This window comes from Castor canadensis, chromosome 14, assembly GCF_047511655.1.
Source record: "Castor canadensis chromosome 14, mCasCan1.hap1v2, whole genome shotgun sequence".
Lineage (NCBI taxonomy): Eukaryota > Metazoa > Chordata > Mammalia > Rodentia > Castoridae > Castor > Castor canadensis.
Window position 1 is genome coordinate 92,464,315 of NC_133399.1, and position 18,610 is coordinate 92,482,924.

The following is an 18,610-nucleotide window of genomic DNA, read 5'->3' on the forward strand; positions in this document are numbered from 1 at the left end:
AAGCTGCTACAGAAACCACATCATACCCTGTGTCTGGTGTGAGGCTCCATTTGCTCCAGGATTAGAGTGGCTTCTGAGAAGACACCTATATTATTTCTAACTTTTGCCACAGGTACAACCTCCTCATGCAAGCAGTAAAAAGAATGACCAAATTTGCTAACAAAAATTTGTATAGAGTGGCTGAGGTGTTACTTTTAGTAAAGTAACAGTTCAAAACATTACAGACAGGTGTGGAGGCTCACATCTGTAATCATAGCTATTTGGGAGGCCAAGATTGGGAAGATCACACTTGAAGGTCAGCCTAGGCAAGAAAGGTTTGTAAGATACCATCTCAACCAATCGCTGGGTGCCGTGGTATGCATCTGTCATTCCAATTATGTATAACACAAAGCAAAAATGGGAGGATCATGGTCCAAGCTGGCCCAGTCAAAAAACTGAGACCCTACCTCAAAATTAACCAGAGAAAAAAGGGCGAGAGGCATGGTAGAGTGACTGCCTAGAAAGTGCAAAGACCTGAGTTCAAACTCTAGTATAGTCTGGTAATTGTATATTGCAAAATTTTTTTAAATGGCTGCTAATATGTATATTGCAATGAAGAACTTTGCTCTTTCTACTCTCATTTTTCAGTGGTTCAGCACTAGGTGAAGAATATAAAATGCAGGGAAGCAGAAGTGGTGGGGCAAGATGGAGCAAAAACACTTAATTTGCATCTTCAGGTGTCTGTCTGACTTGATTTCTTTGCAAGTGATAATTTATTTAAGCACCAAATTGAAATGGATTGAACACATGGATTCTGAGATGATGAAATGCACAATTTTAAATCATTTTCTCCTCCTCAAGTTATTTTTATAAAAGTTGACTTTCACAGAGATAAAAAACAAACAAACAAAAAAAGCAAAGAGAACAAAAGGTACCAGAAAGTCAAGATGGTCTATGGCCTTTGGAAATAAAAGTTATTTATTATAAAAATAGTCACTTCTTTGGTTTCCTCCTCCTTTTTTTTCTGCTGTCCTTTCTCTGAAAATGAAACAGGGACACAAAGCTGTATCTCTTGAAAAACTGTTAGGTTAAGAGTTCAAACTAGTCCTAGTCACAGGTATGCTTTCAGTGTCATATTGTTTAAACCTTCAGTTTTGTTCAACAAATTCATCAAACTCCTCCCAGCTTCTTTTTCTCTTATCCTCACTACACCCACAATTCAAAAAGCCTAAGAAACTCTACACTCTTACCCATCTTTCAATTCTGAATGTTTCAATGCTCAAGGAAATAAAAACATCCTGACTTCCTGTTGAGCACCTGTCATGGTCCATTTACAAACCAGAAAAGAGATTCAAAGTAGCTTGCTCAAGATCACAGAGCAAGTTACCTGCCGGGCCAGGTTAGAACCTGTGTCTTCCCTTCACTGTTCTTTCACTACACCAGGCATGCCAACATCAAAGAACTTTTGACCTTCAATGTTACTTAAAAAAAAAAAAAATCTGTCTCATAGTTCCCTCTTAAGAACTTCATTTATTCTTCTGCTTCCTTGCCAGGATAGCATCCAAGGCTGTTAGGATAGTCAAAATTTTAAATATTTAAGAATATGTGACTTCAAACTTTATACTTCTTAGGGTGGAATGGTGCAGAGATCATAAAGTCTTGGTGGTTTAGGAAAGAAATAGGTAAGTGCTAACTCAATAATTCCTTTCTATATTACAGAAAATTGGGAAACCCCCATCCATCCCAAAGTTTGCACAAAGCTTATAATAACAATAATTTTACAAATAGTTGGATTGGGCAAATATTTAGGTTTGATAAATAGAAGTGTAAACCCAATCTACTTTCCACTTCAGTCATCTCCCCATACTAGATTAAAGCAAGCTTGGGAAAAAGTAAGCAGACAAAAAAAAAAAAAAAAACAAAAAAAACCCACAGGAGCAGCAGCAGAGGTAGAAGAGAAAAGGGCTAGATTCAGTCAGGCTGTCCTGGTTTGGAACCCAGCTTGGCTACCCACTGGCTGTGGGGTCTTTGGAAGGAGTAAGCAAACACCATGTCTGGTTCATAGAATGAATGCAAAAAACCTTCCACATCAGAAGGGAATAAGAACATCAATTTTGGTGACTTTACAAAATGGACCTTTAAAAACTGGGGACAATGTTCCACTTAGTGCAGGGGATTTTCCTTATCACCCGTTCCCACTGTAAGTGGCTAGCAAAGGAGCAGCAGTGGCAGATGGGGAGGTGGGGACCTAGAGGTGGGGTGTGGAGGGGGGAGGGGTGTGACTAAGATGGTTGGTTTCAGCGTCACTCCTCTCCCCTTCTCCTAGTCAAAGCACAGTCATCAAATGCCTAGCACTGGACTGATTCATTTACAACGACCTTGGAAGGAGCGGTTATCATCCCCAGTTTTTTAAAGTCCCCAGAGGAATGAGATCAAGGGATTTGTCTAAGGGCAGAAGCTAAATGTGAGAGGCGGGTTGGCTCGCAAAGCCTTGTGCTGGATCATTCTCTCCAAAGTGTTCAGCAACAAAAAACATTTTGCTAAAATGTTTGTTATTATTACTACATACTGCTTTTTCTTTGGAGAACTGCTGCCTAGCTCAAAATAAATGTGTGAAAGAGAAACTTTTGGAAAACAACTTTTATGCAAATTGGAAATTCCCCATATGTCTCTAGAGAAGCAAGGCTGGATTGCAAGAAATAATCTGCCCCCTGCTCACACTAATAAAGATGGAATATTCATAATTATCTAGAGAAATTTGGGCTCATGGAGCTGGAACACATTGTGATTCAAGAATAAATCTGCTGTTTATGCATTTTCTTTTGGTTTTCATTGTGTAATACAAAAGCCATTGTAGGATGAAGAGTTGAGGCACCGCACCCTCCGAACTCTAAGCTTCTCTGGTCCTGCTATTTATTCAGAAGTGACTCTGAAGGCCGGACTGGAACTTTCAGCATTGTCCTGCCTCTCAACCAAACAGTGTTGCTGGGTGTATTCAGGAGGATAGACCTACATTTGGAGGACTCCATACTAGACTGAGGGAGTTTAAGAATTTTCAAGTGAAGGTAGATTTTTGAATTATGGTGTTCCCCCAACCTATTCCTCTATGGCTCAGTCTACCTGAGTACCATGCATGAGAGCTCAATATATTGTATGTATACACACTATAATTAAATTACAGGTATAAATAATTCAATTATATAGTATTATAAAATATTAATTCTGGGAACTTATAAAATATAAAATACCCACAAGGGCTTCAGTTTAGGTAGCACTGACTCAGTTCCATCTGTAACTACTATATCAATGCTCCAATTGTCTTATTTTTCTTTAATTACTTATATTTCAATTTATATCTTTATATTATAGAAACTGGGCCCACTGCATGGAGGTCAATATGTAACAACTTGGTTTATTTAGTATAAGTTACTATTGCCCCCTGGTAAAACGTTTATAAATCACAAACTTCAGAATAATCATTTGCACAAAATTTAACACAAGCCAAATGAGAACATATTACATTGGGTATAGGAGCTATGAGTATAACAATAACTGTGAGTTCAACTATATTCCCTTAAGGTTGGGGGAGGCACAAGAATAAAGATGTGGATTTTTGTACTAAGTACCACAAACGAGAATGTAAAAATCAGGTTAAAACTGACCACCATTTGGGAGTGCATATGTGTGTATTTAACACATATTGCAACATGACACAGGTTTCTTTACAAAACCCCATTCTTTGATCTTTAATTCATTCTGAGCCTTTTGTAAATTGTGCTGACTCTAGACAGAGCCAGTGCTGAGCACAATTAATTACATATGAGAGTTCAGGGGAGATATGGTCTGAGCAAAATCAGCACACGACTTGAGTCACTTTTAGAAAGATATGTCCTTTGCACTTATAAGAAACATATTTGGCTCCACTACAGAAAGGCAGTAGCTCTTTATGTCTTAATTCATAAAGTTGATCTGTGTTTGAAGTCATTCCATGTACCATGAGAAAGAAAGAGAGGGAGCAATTGCTGACCAATTCATAATCCTCCTGGGAACCCCTCTGAAAATCAAAGGATGGCTGTATCTCTTATGTAGCACAAGAAATAAGGACAGAGAGGCTAGGGAGGTGGGGATCTGTCAGGGGTCAGCAGTGATGCAAACTGCTTCTCAGAAGCTGAATCCTGCAGCTGGCTCCCCAGGACAGAGAATTCTCATCTAGGAAATCTGTGCAGGCCCCACCATGTGGGGAGATGTCATCTGGGCTCTGTGAGGCCAGCACATGTTCCAAAGCATTTACAGCTCATCCGAAAGACCAGGATTTGTAGCCTGACATAAACTGTCTGTGAGGCAAGATGGGCTTTGATGGCGTCTGCAGTCATGAGGTGCTTGTGAATCCAGATGACATGGGACACTGGTATTGTGGCCGTAGCCGCTTTTGGGTGGAATGTGAGGTCAGGTTCCACAAGCATTATCTCAGCATCGCAGTGAAATGCCTTAAATGATTTTCATTTCTGCTGCTTCAAAGGCCAGTGAAAACAGCAGGAAGATACTAGCTGCTGATTCTACTGCTGATTCTTATAAAACCTATGCTAATTTAGTGGACATGAAAGTAGTATGAACTGTTCCCAGCCGAAAATGTTTGGTATTAATTCATAACATAGACAAAGTACAGTTTTGAAGAAAAATCTGTTTTCTGATCTTTTTTAGTCAATTCTTGAGGCAAAATCAATGATCTCATTTCTAATTGAAACATTGAAGAAAAGCTTCCTGACAGACAGATTTCAGGCATATTGAAGTCTTAAATATTAAATTTCTCTGAGATTTTGAAGAATTGGGGAAAAAAGATGGACAAATACTTTCTTTTCTGTCTTAACAATGAAATAAAAAATTTGACATATTTTAAGGTTTCATATAGTTACTGTTTCCCAAGCTTCCCATTTGTTATGGTACAAAGGCTTGAATCATTCCTTCTGTATCATTTCCATTTTGGCTTATGCTCACTAAATTGAATGTCTAAGACAGTGGTGTGCAGTCGGTATTTGTAATAAAGAATCACTACCAAGGGCACAGGGTTATGTCTTTCAGGATAAATAACCATTATTTACTCACTAAATGTTTTTGTACAGAACAGCAATTCTCTCACTTCTCTGTACCCCCTCCAAACATTTTCTCTACAGTGTTTGCCTACTCACAGATAAACTACTCGGTAAATATTTTGTTTAATTTAGTTAAAAAATCTCCAGCTTTCTCTAAAGTATAAAAGTATTTGTTCTGTCAAGCAATATGGCATTTACCAACAAACAGCTGATGTTTTCTCTGAGAATAATCTTAGAGATAAAGCCACTAGTATCATGCAGGCTATTTACAAGTAAGAACATGGAGTCAACAAAATAGAGGAATGTTCAAATAGTACAACTCCAGCTCTGCATAAGCTGTTTATGTTTATGACTTTGAATGCTTCACTTGTCCTATCTAGGGCCCTTTTTCAACCTTAAAATGGAAATTAATAATGTAAATAAACTTAGATTTTATGACTTGTCCTCTCTAGATCTTTAAGACTTAAACATTATAGAAAGCTAATTTTAAATGAACTAGTAAACAACTAAATCCATTCAAGTATAGTGTTTATTTGTGTGAGTGCACACACACACACACACACACACACACCCCTCTATATATGAACATACTGTTTTCACATCCATTTCATTTGCTTTTGAAAAATGTATGCATCATTTTTTGGGGTAAATAGAAATAGAATAGGTACAAGAGAGACAGACTAAAATAATTCCCTGGCAAATCTTATAAAAGGATACTTTTATCCTGCAAATAATCATCACCTAATTGGTTAGCATACTTGTATTTTTTTCTCAAGACAAATAAACCTATAGATTAATGCTGTGCAGAAGTAGAGAAAATTAGCTTTTTGGGTTTTGTGTGTCTCAAAATAGTTCCTGTGCAGATAGGGCTGGGTGTATGTCTGCTCTGATGCTGTCCCTTAAAGAAACTGAGCTATGGTATGCCAGTGGCTCATAATAAACCATTCTGTAACAAATTTCCCCTTCCAAAAAATTTTTTCCCCTTCATTCTACAACAACCCTTTTTTATTCATTGGTCTTATTTTGTGTATTTTCTAAAAATTCATTTAAGCTACTTTGTTCAATATGAAGCTAGGTTTCTGCTATGCCCAAGACCTGGAATCTAGCAGTCCTGTTGCCTTTTGCTGATATTCTCTGCAGCATGTGACAATGAATCATCCACCCCCTCTGCTCAAAGCACTGCTCTTCCCAGATCACCCTAACAGCTACCCTTGCTTTCCTACTTTTGATTCTGTCCTTTCTTTCCTTTCCTTGTTCTTTTCTAGCTCTCTAAGTCCAGGCATCCCCACCAAGACCTGATCTTCCTTTATGCTCCTCCTTGCACAAGGGGTCGAATGCTCCGCCTTCACGCTCTAATTTCTCTAATCCTGACTTCAGTCCTGAATTGTATTTTGTTACCCACTTCTTTAGGACATAAATATGATCTTCACTTCAAACCTTTCTTGTCTAAAACAAAGCCTTTCCTACACCAATCTGATATGTCCCTATTATGCCTGATAATTGAAATTCTCACCACTGGACCCCAAACAGTCCTAACAACCTTACTTCCAACTATTGCTCGATCTCCACTGCTTTTATTCTTCCAGATTATCTTATTGTTCTCCAAATTTACCTTAGTTTTACTTCCTCTTTGTCTTTTCTCGTGCACTTCCCTCTGCCCTTTTCTCTCCACTTGCTGAGGTTGTCTTTACCCTTCTGTGCCCATCTCTTCTTGAAACCTTCCCTATTTAGGAGCTCTTTCTGCCTCCTGCAAGCTGCTCCAGTCCACCAGGCTGGTCTGGCACTGTTCAGGTGTGCTAGTGGCATTATTTCACACCCACCAGCGAGGTCTCCCAGAGCCAGACCTGTGTTGTGTCCTCCTCATCAGTACTGTGCATTGCACACTGATGTCACTAAAGCCCTGCCAAGCATCCTTTGATGTGGAATGTGGGAAAGGAAAATGTGCCTTATAGTGAAGGGGGAAAAGTATATATATACAAAAGTATATGAAGAAATATATGGCCATCAGCACTCATAATGATAGTACTTACATTATATTTCTGGCTTTATAGTGTCCCTCAAAGGGCAGCATTTGTGAACCTAGTAACACAGTTCCTAATTTGGCATCTGTGAGTCACTCCAGTTTGTTCCAGGCAGTGGCAGCTGAACCATTGCCCATTTTCCATTTTATTTGGTGATCAGTCAAAAAAGCATCAAGTTTATGTTTGCCTTGTGAAAAAGTGCCTCAGGAATATTGTGAGTACTTGGTGAGAACTGTAGGTGATTCTTTTTTTTTTTTGATAGGGCCCATTCTTCCCACCACGACACTGTTTTATAACCACTTTTTCAAGGCATCAGCTGTATCCTGAAATAACGAAATTGGGGCCTGTGCAGAAAGAAGAAATGGTTCCCTTGTGTGTCCATTGTGTACAGATCAGGAAGACCCAACAGACTGTTCCTCCAGGGCGACACTGAGTGCCTGTAGAATCTGAAACATTGACGTCTGCCTGCCTGGGATGTCATACTGATGTTGTACTTGTTTTCAAGAGTTGTGAAAATGCTGCTAGGAATTGCTGAATGGCTGCTACTAAGTTAAAAATGTGTGGGAGGAGGTGATGCTTTTTCTGGAAGGAAAGTGACGCTATTGGTTGTTGACATGGCAGTAAGCATTCATAAAAGCAAGTAATGACTCACTAATAGGTGGAGAATTGAATGAGTTCCTTCTTAAATCAGTTTCCTGAAACTCCATCTTTTTTTTTAAATCTACCATTCTTCCCTTCTTCTCATAGCAGTAGTCCTCCCTTCCTATACAGACCTGCTTCTACCCTATTCCTTGTGGGTCTGCCAGTCATAATCCCCCAATCCTTGGTAATGGTAAGTATGTGACTCAGAACTAGTCAGTCATTGTATGGATTCAGCAAATCATCCCACGATAAATGTATGATTCAGGTCTGGCCAGGCCAATCAGGGCCAAATCCCTATGATTTTTTTTTTAATACTAAAAATGGAAGAGAAATGTGTCTCTTTGTCCTTTACAGATACTAAAAGGTCAGAATCTGACTGTCAGGGAAGAGTCTATAAAAAGGAAGCCAATATATACAAAGAGGCCAAGTCCAGAGATAAGAAGCAAGGAGAGAAGTTAAAATTGGGACACTATTTTAGCACCTAGCTCCAGATAACCCTCTGAACAGTTTTATCCCTGAATTCCATGTACAAATTGAGTCCTTTCTCCTCTTTCTCCTTCCTTCCTTCCCTCCTCCTCCTTCCTTCCTTCCTTCCCTTGAGAAAAGTTAGTTCAAATTGTCTCTAATACCAATTTTCATATTTTATAGATGAAGTAGAGAGAAGCCTTTTATTTTTGCATTTTATAATTTTTTATAGTATTTGAATTCTTAAACCTTATGTACCTATATATAAATATAATAATAGTAATAGTGAACAATATTATTCACTCTCTATCATTCTCTTTTCCTCTCCCTCCTCCCATTAGCTTCCTCAAACAGTCCCATTATTCTCTAATCTTATAAAAACCCCAGGAGATAGACCATTTTTATTGTTTCCACTTTACAGATGAAGAAACTGACACACAAAAATCATTAAGTAAGTTGCCTGAGCTTACACAGCTAGAAAGTCATAGAGATGGGGTTCGAGTGAGGATGTCGGGCTCATGACCACCACGTTAGGTGTCTCCAGTCAAGCATCACATCTTATCTAACACTTACCATGTACGCTGTGACTTCTTCAGCCACAGAGGACCTTTCTAATTTGGGTTTCTTCCAAGACTGTGGCTCTCACTCTGTCACTCTTCTCCCCATTTCTGTGTTAGTAGGAATTAGATATATACGGACATAATCTGGCTATGTCAAGAAGACATTCCACATGTACAGGTTTAGGTAGTTAGGCTCATATGCTAGGCTTTAAGAACTTTGGTTGGAGAAACTGTAAGAATATACAAAGCAACTTGAAGGAGCTGGTTTATGAAACCAAGAAATTAAACTTATTTCCACAACTTCTTCTTTCAGTTTTGGTATGACCAACCAGCACTCATTATGTTAAGAAATGATGGAATGCTTAGTCTCTACAACTAAATACCATTTATGTATAATTTTATACTGTATGCCCAAAAATGTAGAAGGGGGACAGGAAGACTGATTGGCAATGATTCTTAGTTCCTCTTCTGCCAGAAAATGTGAATTCAAACTTCGGAGAATCAAAAGACACATGACATAATAGCAATTAATACTGTCATGGATTTTCATGGCACAGAAGTTCCTATATACTTATAATTCTGTTTTCTGCCCTGTTCTTTAAACAAAATGTTTGTTGTAGAAAAAGTAAAGATATGAACAAAATAATTTCCAAAACAATTAAAGTTAGACTCTTTTTTTTTTTCCAGTACTGGGGTTTGAACTCTTGAGCCACATCTGTGAGCCCTATTTTTGCAAAGCGTTTTTTTAAGGTAAGGTCTTGCAAACTATTTGCCCTGGCTGGCTTTGAACCACGATCCTCTTGATCTCTGCCTCCTGAGTTGCTAGGATTACAGGTGTGAGCCACCAGCACCGGCCAGAATTAGACTCTTAAAATGGCTTTGCTTTTAAAATCAGACATCCCTTTCAGTACCTCCTGCCACCAAGCTACTTTGTGCTTTCTGTGGCAGAAGTGACTGTGCTACCAAGTACTTGTGTGACCTTGACTAAGTCACTCTGGGTTAGTTTCTTCATTATTCATGAAAAAGACAATTGGATTCTTTTTAAATAGTCACCTTCAAATAATTTTAAAAGTCCTTACATGCTATTAAAACCCGCTATTTAGTCTTCAAAGATTGTACAGTTGAATATTACAAATATTACTCATCTGTTATGTTTCTCAATCTCTTGAGAGATTGTATCACTAAGTATGGTAGAGTTTAGGAATATTGTGATCTTCACATCTGATGAGCAGCATCTAGTAGAGATGATTTTTTTTTCAAATTTCAATTAGCATAGGCTGATCACTGAAGAATTAAACAACATTTCTGAATATGTTTACACCGCCAATAACATTTTCTACATACTTTGAACTCACAAGGATAAATAAGTGAAAGGAATGCACTGTTGGCTCTGTGTACTAGAAGTAATTTATTTTCTCTTAAAGGTGAACTATTGCTGGTTTAAATGTTAATAGTGAATGCACATAAGCCAAGGGCTCCATAGTGTGAATGCAGGGTTTGCCTGACCACCAAGCTCCCATTCCAACCTCTCATCTGAAGAAGGAAGAAGTTCTTGAAAAAATTCAAAAATACACTTTGTTTGGCAAGCTTAAAAGATGTAGCTTAGCAGCATGAATTAAGAGACTTGTGACCGTGGAAAAGAACTGTAAATTTTAAATGGCTTTCACCCTTCTTAGCTTTTGGCCAGCTAACCTTGACATTCCTCAGAGGCCAGAGGATGAGATGCAGTAATGACAGACTCGGCTAACCTTTTTCCTCAGAAGGCAGATCCAATTTACAGCAGTAAATGAAGTCTATCCAAATGTGTCTTGGGAATAGCTATAATAAATGCAGTTCCCTCCCTGAGAAATGGTTAAAGCATTTAAAATAATTCTTAGATAAAATAACCCAACTATTTAATGTAATTACTCTTAAGAAATATGAGGGAAATTTATCACAGTTGCATGTCTCCAACATGACTATGTATAGTTGAAAGTCATTTATCTGGCATTCTATCAAATAGAGTTTTTATATAATATGGCATTTATGACTGGTTCCAATACAATAAAAACACTGCAAATTCTTGAAATGCTTGTTGAGGAAACTATAGTATGTGTGGCTTGAGTACTGAACTTATTTTACATGTACACAATGAAGTTTGGTGCACACTATATCTAAGTTTCATGATGATACAATAAGATCACAAAATGTAAGATTATACTACTTAAGTTAGGGAAGTAGTATATACGTGTGAATGAATGTGATTATTCTTTTTAAATTTAAAAACAATAGAAAAAGCCACTGGAGTGAGTATGCTGTCTGAGTGATGACATGCCCAGGAGTCATGGGTGCTGTGTAGGTGGAAGGGACCTAGGTCATCTTGTCCATCAGGGTGATAAGGTCGGTGAAGTGCTGCACAGGAAGCTACCATCACATCTTAGATTAGTAACTGAATTTCTTTACTCTTAGTCTGTCACATGAGGACATCAAGGTAAAAACTTCTTTCACTAAAAAACTTAATCTTTTTTAGTCGCTTCTAACAAAGTACAGATAAGCATTTCAAAGAACAAAGGAAAGAAGCTCCAAATCAATCAGGTTCCAACAAGGGCAACTTCCTTCTTGAAGAATGAGGATGGGCCCTGCAACACAGAGGCCAGGGGATGTAGTTCAGTGGTAGAGCACACGCTTTGCATGTGTGAGGCCCCAGGTTCAATCCCTGGCATCTCCACTTTCAAACAATGCATATACATGTAAGTAAATGTAAAAATGATAAAATAAAAAGAGAGAAAAAAAAAAAACCCAAGTAACATACAGCTGACTGTCTGATAGTTCTGTAGCCCAGTAACACAGCTCCATCATTTTTGAGTATGTATATACAACATACACAACTAAATAATAGTACAGGCATAAAAGATGTTTTCAAGTTTAAATATGACAACACTATCTAAGGGCTAATGATACAGAGTACATTCAATTACACATTTATTCTAACTTGGCCTTTCAAGTATCATCTTATACTTTGTTGGTCACTAGTAAAGAAAAGCACCAGGAATTCATACCAGGGAATCAAATTAATTAGAACTTTTGTGACTAATATCTTCTGACTAAGACAGGATCCATGTAACAGATGAAAGTATAGAAACATAAAAGTTAGGAATTTAATAATGATTTTTTTTCTTGCTATGGTTGTTTGTTGATCCCTAAAATATATCAGAAGAATAAAAATCAAAGATTCACAGAATTTATAAGTGTCAAAATAATCAAGCGATTGATGATATATGTTAATAACCTAATAGACTAAACATTTTTCTTTTTGCCCTTCAGGAGAATCATGCTGTCATCTTTTGAAAGCTGTTACTATGTAGTAACAGTAAGGCATTAGGACATGGAAAGCACATTTAGTCCTTCCCTGTGTTCCCTGGGGAGGGACGTCTCACAATGGGGCTTGCCTGTGCCCCTCCCTTTCTGGGGAGTGTGGATGGTGAAGGGATCTGGGCAACTCATTTCAGTCTCTCTCTTCCTTTTCTCACTTTGGTTCTGCTGCTTGCAGAGAGAGAGAAAGAGAGAGTGCGAGCGCAAGCTTTCTCTCCTCTTGGGAGGGTGGGGTCTGCACGTGGAACTGTACAATACTGTCAGTACATCAATAAGTATGCTTAATCAAGAGTGAGCTCTTTTGACCCTTTCCCCTTTTCCTCTGAGTTCTCTCCAGTAAAATTTGGTTCTTGGAGCTCTCATTCTGACTCCTCAGTTTATCTGTCAAATGGTACCAAACTTGAGTAGGGAGAAGAGAACGCTCTCCTTTCATACACCTCACTCATCCCTTTTTGTTCCCAGCTTCATACCAGCCAATCTTCAAACCAGTGCTCTTCATTCGACATTCATTTGGAGAAACTAGCGCCAGCATGGGTAAAGGGCTGAGAAGATAAGGTGACCACAAATTTGCTCAATACAGCAAAGTGAAAGCATTTTTCAGACCACCTGGCAGGTGTTTGTGGACATCTTTTGACATCTCAACATGTGCCTTTGGTGGCAGGGTCTCAGTCCTTACCTAAGGGATTTAGGGAAAGTTCCTCTACTTCATATGTAGGCTTTCCCTAAGCAGTCCTGTCAAACACAAATTTATCCATATCGTTTCATTTTCAAAGAAGTTTTAGCATCTCTCCCTCCTCCTGAAGACAGAAAACTTGCCTTTATAATTTAATTCAGCTAATATAAATATTTAGTTCAAATCTACTTTGACAAATGGTTATTACATTTTTAGTTTCTTGCTTTGTAACAAAATGCTGCCATCAGGAGTTAAATTATAAAAATTGTTGAAGGCAAGGTACTATACTCATGAGAAGTAACAGCATAATCTCTGTGGCCAGCAGAATTTAACTTGTTTGCATTAGAGAATTAAAATGCAATGATTGTTCCTAAATTCAATATAGCAGTCAGAATAAAACTTAAAAATAAATTGAACTCATAATTATAACTTAAAAACTATAGACATTTGGAAACACTTTTTCTCTTTTGAAACTAAATTCTATTTATCTGCACATGATAATTTTTAAAATCTCACTAAACCTTACTTGAATTCTGAAAACTGAACCTTTACGCACAACTCACTAACTTTGACAGTTTTCCTGAGTTCCCTTCCAAGCTATCCCAGCTATAATGAGCACATAGATATATTCTACTTGGTAGTCCTGTTGTTCTTTCCGCTGTGTCTCTTACATAGACTTCTATATTGGATACATTGACTTGATTATTCAGCGTAGTCCACATTTAATACAGCATTCTCTGACCACGCACATAGCTGAGACCAAATTCTTTGGAAGTAATTTGTTTTGATGTTTTACTTAAGCAAATACAGAGATGGAACAGATAAAATTTTTATTTTATTTGCCTCAGTTAAAATAATAATGAAAACCTTTTCTAAAGTATCAGTCTCACTGTGCGTATTAGGTCATGCCTCATATTTTAGCTATGTTGGCCATTGCATCCTGGGGAGAGATGCTGTCATCTGGGACCTGGTACCAAAATAATATTTGAAGTTCATAGAGACCAGCTTCTTTGGTTGATTCCATTTCCTTGGGTATTATGTTTCTAAATAATGAAATTCTCTTTTAAAGGAAAATGAGAATCTCTTTCATCACTTTGATAATTAGAGGAAGTATTTGCCCCAGGCTGACAATCATTTTTCACAGTACACATCACAATTTACCTCCCCAATGACTCATTTAATACTTGAGTGAGCAAGAGAACTACCATCTCTCTCTAACTCATTATCCTGTTTTACTTCACAGCACTAACTACTGAAATGACTGCATTTATGTATCTGTTTTTGTACTTTCTGCCTGAATGGCCAGCCCTCTTCTCCCACCCCTGCACCAGCTCAGGGAGGTCAGTGCCTTAAGGAGGGGACTTCTTTGTGGTTCGGGATCTAGCAGCAGTCATCAGATGCAAAAGGATGGAGATATTTAAAAATATTTAATGTTTCTGCTAAATTGAGAGAATGTAAAATGATCTGGTTACTAATTTTTGTACTATATACATGCTCAAGTGATATGTTTTGTTAAATAAAACATTATTAAAATTAATCTCACTTTTTTCTTTTTAATGTGGCTATTGTGCCTTCCATTTATGATTCACATTATCTTTCTTCCATACAATCTTCCAAGAAGCCTGGTTCTAAAAGTCCCTCCCTTACTTCTTCTCACAAGGGTTACTCTATCTTTGTCCTCTTAGATGTTTACTAGGTCCTCAACCAAATAGGAACCATACTGTGGAGCCTTGGCATGTAGGTACTTGATCTCTAGTACCAATATAATGGGACAGTGATGATGGATTTGTTTAGGATGGTGACGAAAAGTTGTCCTGCAACTTCTTACTCATTTTCTCATTTATTTCCTGACTTCCCAGCAAGTAATATCAGAAATGATTCCAAGATTGGTGTTTCTAAAACTGTTCCACTCTTCTAAGACATTCAGATGTGGTTAGTCCATTTGGGGCACACATCATGGTGGACGCAGGCACTCCATCTCCTACATGCATCCTCCTTCAGGCCATCAGAGGAGATTCCATTTCCACAGACAGCCTTATTCTGTTCAGGTCACACTACAAGGCTGTGTCTATATTAGAGAGTCAGTTTTGCCAGCTGCAGTGAACATGGATATCAACCATCATGGGGAAGAAGCTGTGGCCTCTGAAGACTCAGGGTCATGCGCAGAAGATAGTTGGCTTTGGAGTGGAGATGAATTTGAATTTTCTCTCACATGAAAAAGAATAAAGCTTAGGTCATGTAACAGAGCAAAGACAAAAAGTATTGAAATATGCCAATAAAAGGGGATGACCCATTACAAAGCTAAGGCTTTTATTTTGAAATAAGGTCACAGATTAATTTTTTCTTCAGTTTATAAAAAATGTTTAGAATCAGTATGAAAACAATAACAGCTTACTGTTTTAAGATGCAGAACTTATTTCTATATTTAGAGTAAGTTGAGGGTATGGAAGTGAATGAAGATTGAATGGTGTCCAAGAGTGGGCAGATGTGCTCTTAAACACACATTAGTAAGCTTACTTCTAAGAGACAGCATAGCCACTTGCTAAAGTCCACTTGTAAAAGTTAATCCAATATTTTCAATCAAGGCATTACCATTAAGTATCTATCTTTTGATCCAGAAACTGTTATCTCAGAGAAAACTTGCCAAGTTCAAGAGAGATTGCAGCAGATATTTTCTTCATTCTCAAAGCAAAAGGTAACACTTTAGTAAAAGAGCTGTGTGTACACATGTATGTAAATGCAAAAATGATAGCTGTTGAAACAACTCCAGGAATCAGGGGAGAGTGGGATGGGGAGAATGGTTGAGGAGGTGAATTCCTGTATGATATATTTGATACATTATAAGAACTTGTGTAACTGCCACAATGTACCCCCACCCATCATGACAATTAAGGAAAAATAAAGAATTATGTATGCTTGATCAAACTTTATTAAAACAAGGTGCCCAGAAAAATAGCTCATAGTACATTGAGTATATAACTTTAAAAAAATGCCTCCCAAGAATACTAACTTAGTTTGGCTAAATATAGTTAGCAGCCCACACGCTTTGTAGCACATTTTTCCCTGGAATTCAGCTAATATAAATAAACAAATGACAACATTACATCATTCTTCCATATTAGGAAAATGTCTTCAAACTTGACATTTTTCTCTAAATAACCAGTTAATTTTTCCAATGAGTAACTGTAGATAGGGAATTGCTCTCACCACAGAGCCGTACGTGGGGAGAAATGTATATAACGAAGATAGTTTCAACTAACACGATGGAGAGCATTAGCAAGTACATTAATTTCCCAGAGAAGGGACGTTTATGACAGCACTCTGTCCTCTAAATTTTTGCTTTCTATAAACTTTTGATACATGCATGTGTTATGTGAATAGAGGAGAAGGCAGAAATTCTGAGATTGTTGATTTATCTTAATTGCCATACTGGATCTAACCAAAGATTTTTGTAGCTGATTGATTTTCAGGGGATGATGTGGAGGTTAAGAAGCTGTAACAAAAGTTTCCTTTGCCTCCTCCCCTGACTGTGATGTCCAGTGTCTGACAGCTTTGGGTTATCTTTTTTGCTCTGAGCTATTTCCATATTAAATGTTAACTGATCCAGGCTTCTTGGTAGGAAAGGTAAGATTTATGAAATTAATACATATGTATAAAATAAAACTTAATCAAACTTCCTTAAACATAACCTTTCCATGGATATAAATATAGGGTTATTCATAATAACCCTATATTTGCCAATTTCACCTAGTACTTCACTTTTCTTTCATCTTGATGTAAGGACAATATTCATGAAAGATAGGCAAGAAAAACTTGAAAAAAGTGTTCTAAATCTAAAGCATACAATGGGACAATGGTGTTGACAAAGCTAATACCACATTCTAAACCAAACAATTTATAAATACTCAACGCCAAGATGCGCTGGGTGCTAGCACAATGTGCTAATGTAAGCTACTGTGAGCTACTTTTGGCAGGCAGCATAATAAACTTTACTGATTTCTCATGGTCTACTTTGGTTAAACACAACCAGATTAATTATATAGCTCATTAAAATGTGCAGTGTGAGGAATGGTTAACAGACAATGGTCATGGAAAGAAGGAAGATTGGCCTGGGAAATCAGAGAGAATGGTTGTAATAGTTGCAAGTTTGCATTTCTAAATTCCTCTAAAGTAAAGTAACATTTACTTTTCCACAGGAAAGAAAAACAAATGCACATGAATCTTTTGCACTCACTGAATTGGGCAGTGTATGGTCCTCACTCTTTCTCATAAGGGGCCTCTGCACTGGGAAATTGGGAAAGCAATTCCATCCAGACTCAAAGAACTTTCCAGGTCCAGTGGACCCTTCCATCCTCTGGGGGTTTTATTCACATACTTCTAACCGAGTCAGGAATCAAAGGTGACGGCATACTTTTGGGGTGTGCAGGCTCCGGAGTTTGATTGTGTTTAAATTTTAGACTGTATTACTTCCTCAATTGCTTAACCTCCGAGTCAGTTCCCTCATCCTTAAACTGGGGATCATACAAGTTCCTATCTTCTAGGCTGTGAAGATGAAATGACTAATAACATATGAAGTGTTTAGAGCAATGCTTAAGCCAGCCTTCAATAAGTGTTAGCTATTAATCATCAGAGTGTTCATCTATATTTCTTATTGTCCAAATGTGGACCCTCTCATCTGGGACAAATGGCATACCGGATAGGACTCTGGGTACAATAGGTAAATCAACTGTCTGAGGAAAAATAAAATATATAGTTATCCCATCAATGCTGTATAATGGCCAGGTCATGTACTGTCAAGATAAACTGATTTGCAAGACTAACAAAATTTGGAATAGGAAAGCCCTAACAAAAAAAGTTACTAATTATAATTTAAAGCTTTTATCTTAAGACAGATTAACACTTACATGTTAATTCCACATTTTGCTGGACTTAGAACATTCCTTTCCAATATTATCCCAAATATATTGCAAAACTTAGTTTAAATCATTTCAGCAGTTTCATTCTTCCTCACGGTCCCTTTTCTACAGACATCAGGGAACAGGAATTATATTAGATGAAAAAGTAAGCATGAGTACAGTTTATTTACCAGAGATCAAGTTGTGCTCAGCACAGACAGATACAAGTAACTGGGCTACTTCCCCCACCATGTCCCAGGGAACTGTCCCTTGGTACGTTGTCATTATAGAAACAGAGAAAACACATCTGTTAAAAATGAGCTTTAGTGGAAAAAATTCAGCTGGCATTTTCTTTCCTTCTCTGTCATCTTTTTTAATAGCACTCTTATGTAAGTTCTTTACTATATATAGTTGAGAACGGGGAGCTGTGACTTGACCTGCCCAGAGGCAGTCAGATTTGGGCCATTTAATACCACCTAGTACCCAAAAGGCAGTAGGTGTGGCCAGGCCCCAAAACCCACGCTCTGTGAGACTCTGATACGGTTGGCTCCTCTTGGCTCCTCAATCTTTCCACATATAAAGTAGGTACAAGGCCTATTCCTGACCCAACTCATTGGAGATACCTGTGGAACCTCAAAGAACATCTGGGAACCTTCCTTTTGGCTTAGTCAATAGTTTGTACCCCATCCGCATATGTCCATCAAAGGTTTATGTAAGAGCTAGAATTCTAACATTTCAGTCAAAGGATCCTACACCATATTACCATCCTTGACCAGCTTGTCCAAGCAAGATAACTGTTTGCTAGTTTATTGACTGGTTTTCCCACTAGGCTATAGTCTCCATATTAGCAGGGTCCACATCTGTTTTGTTCACCAATGTACTACCTAAAGGATAGCATGCAGTCCAAGAATAAATGGATGAATGAATAATAATA

The 18,610-nt window shown here is 37.8% G+C and overlaps 1 protein-coding gene and 1 non-coding gene across 11 annotated transcripts in view; one reads left to right on the forward strand and one right to left on the reverse strand.

The window, feature by feature from the left end:
* Palld (palladin, cytoskeletal associated protein) overlaps positions 1-18,610 on the reverse strand; it is a 383,132-nt gene that overhangs the window by 45,135 nt on the left and 319,387 nt on the right. The window lies entirely within an intron of this gene.
* Positions 11,393-11,464, forward strand: Trnaa-ugc (transfer RNA alanine (anticodon UGC)). The gene has a single exon. It is a non-coding gene; the product is annotated as a tRNA-Ala (tRNA).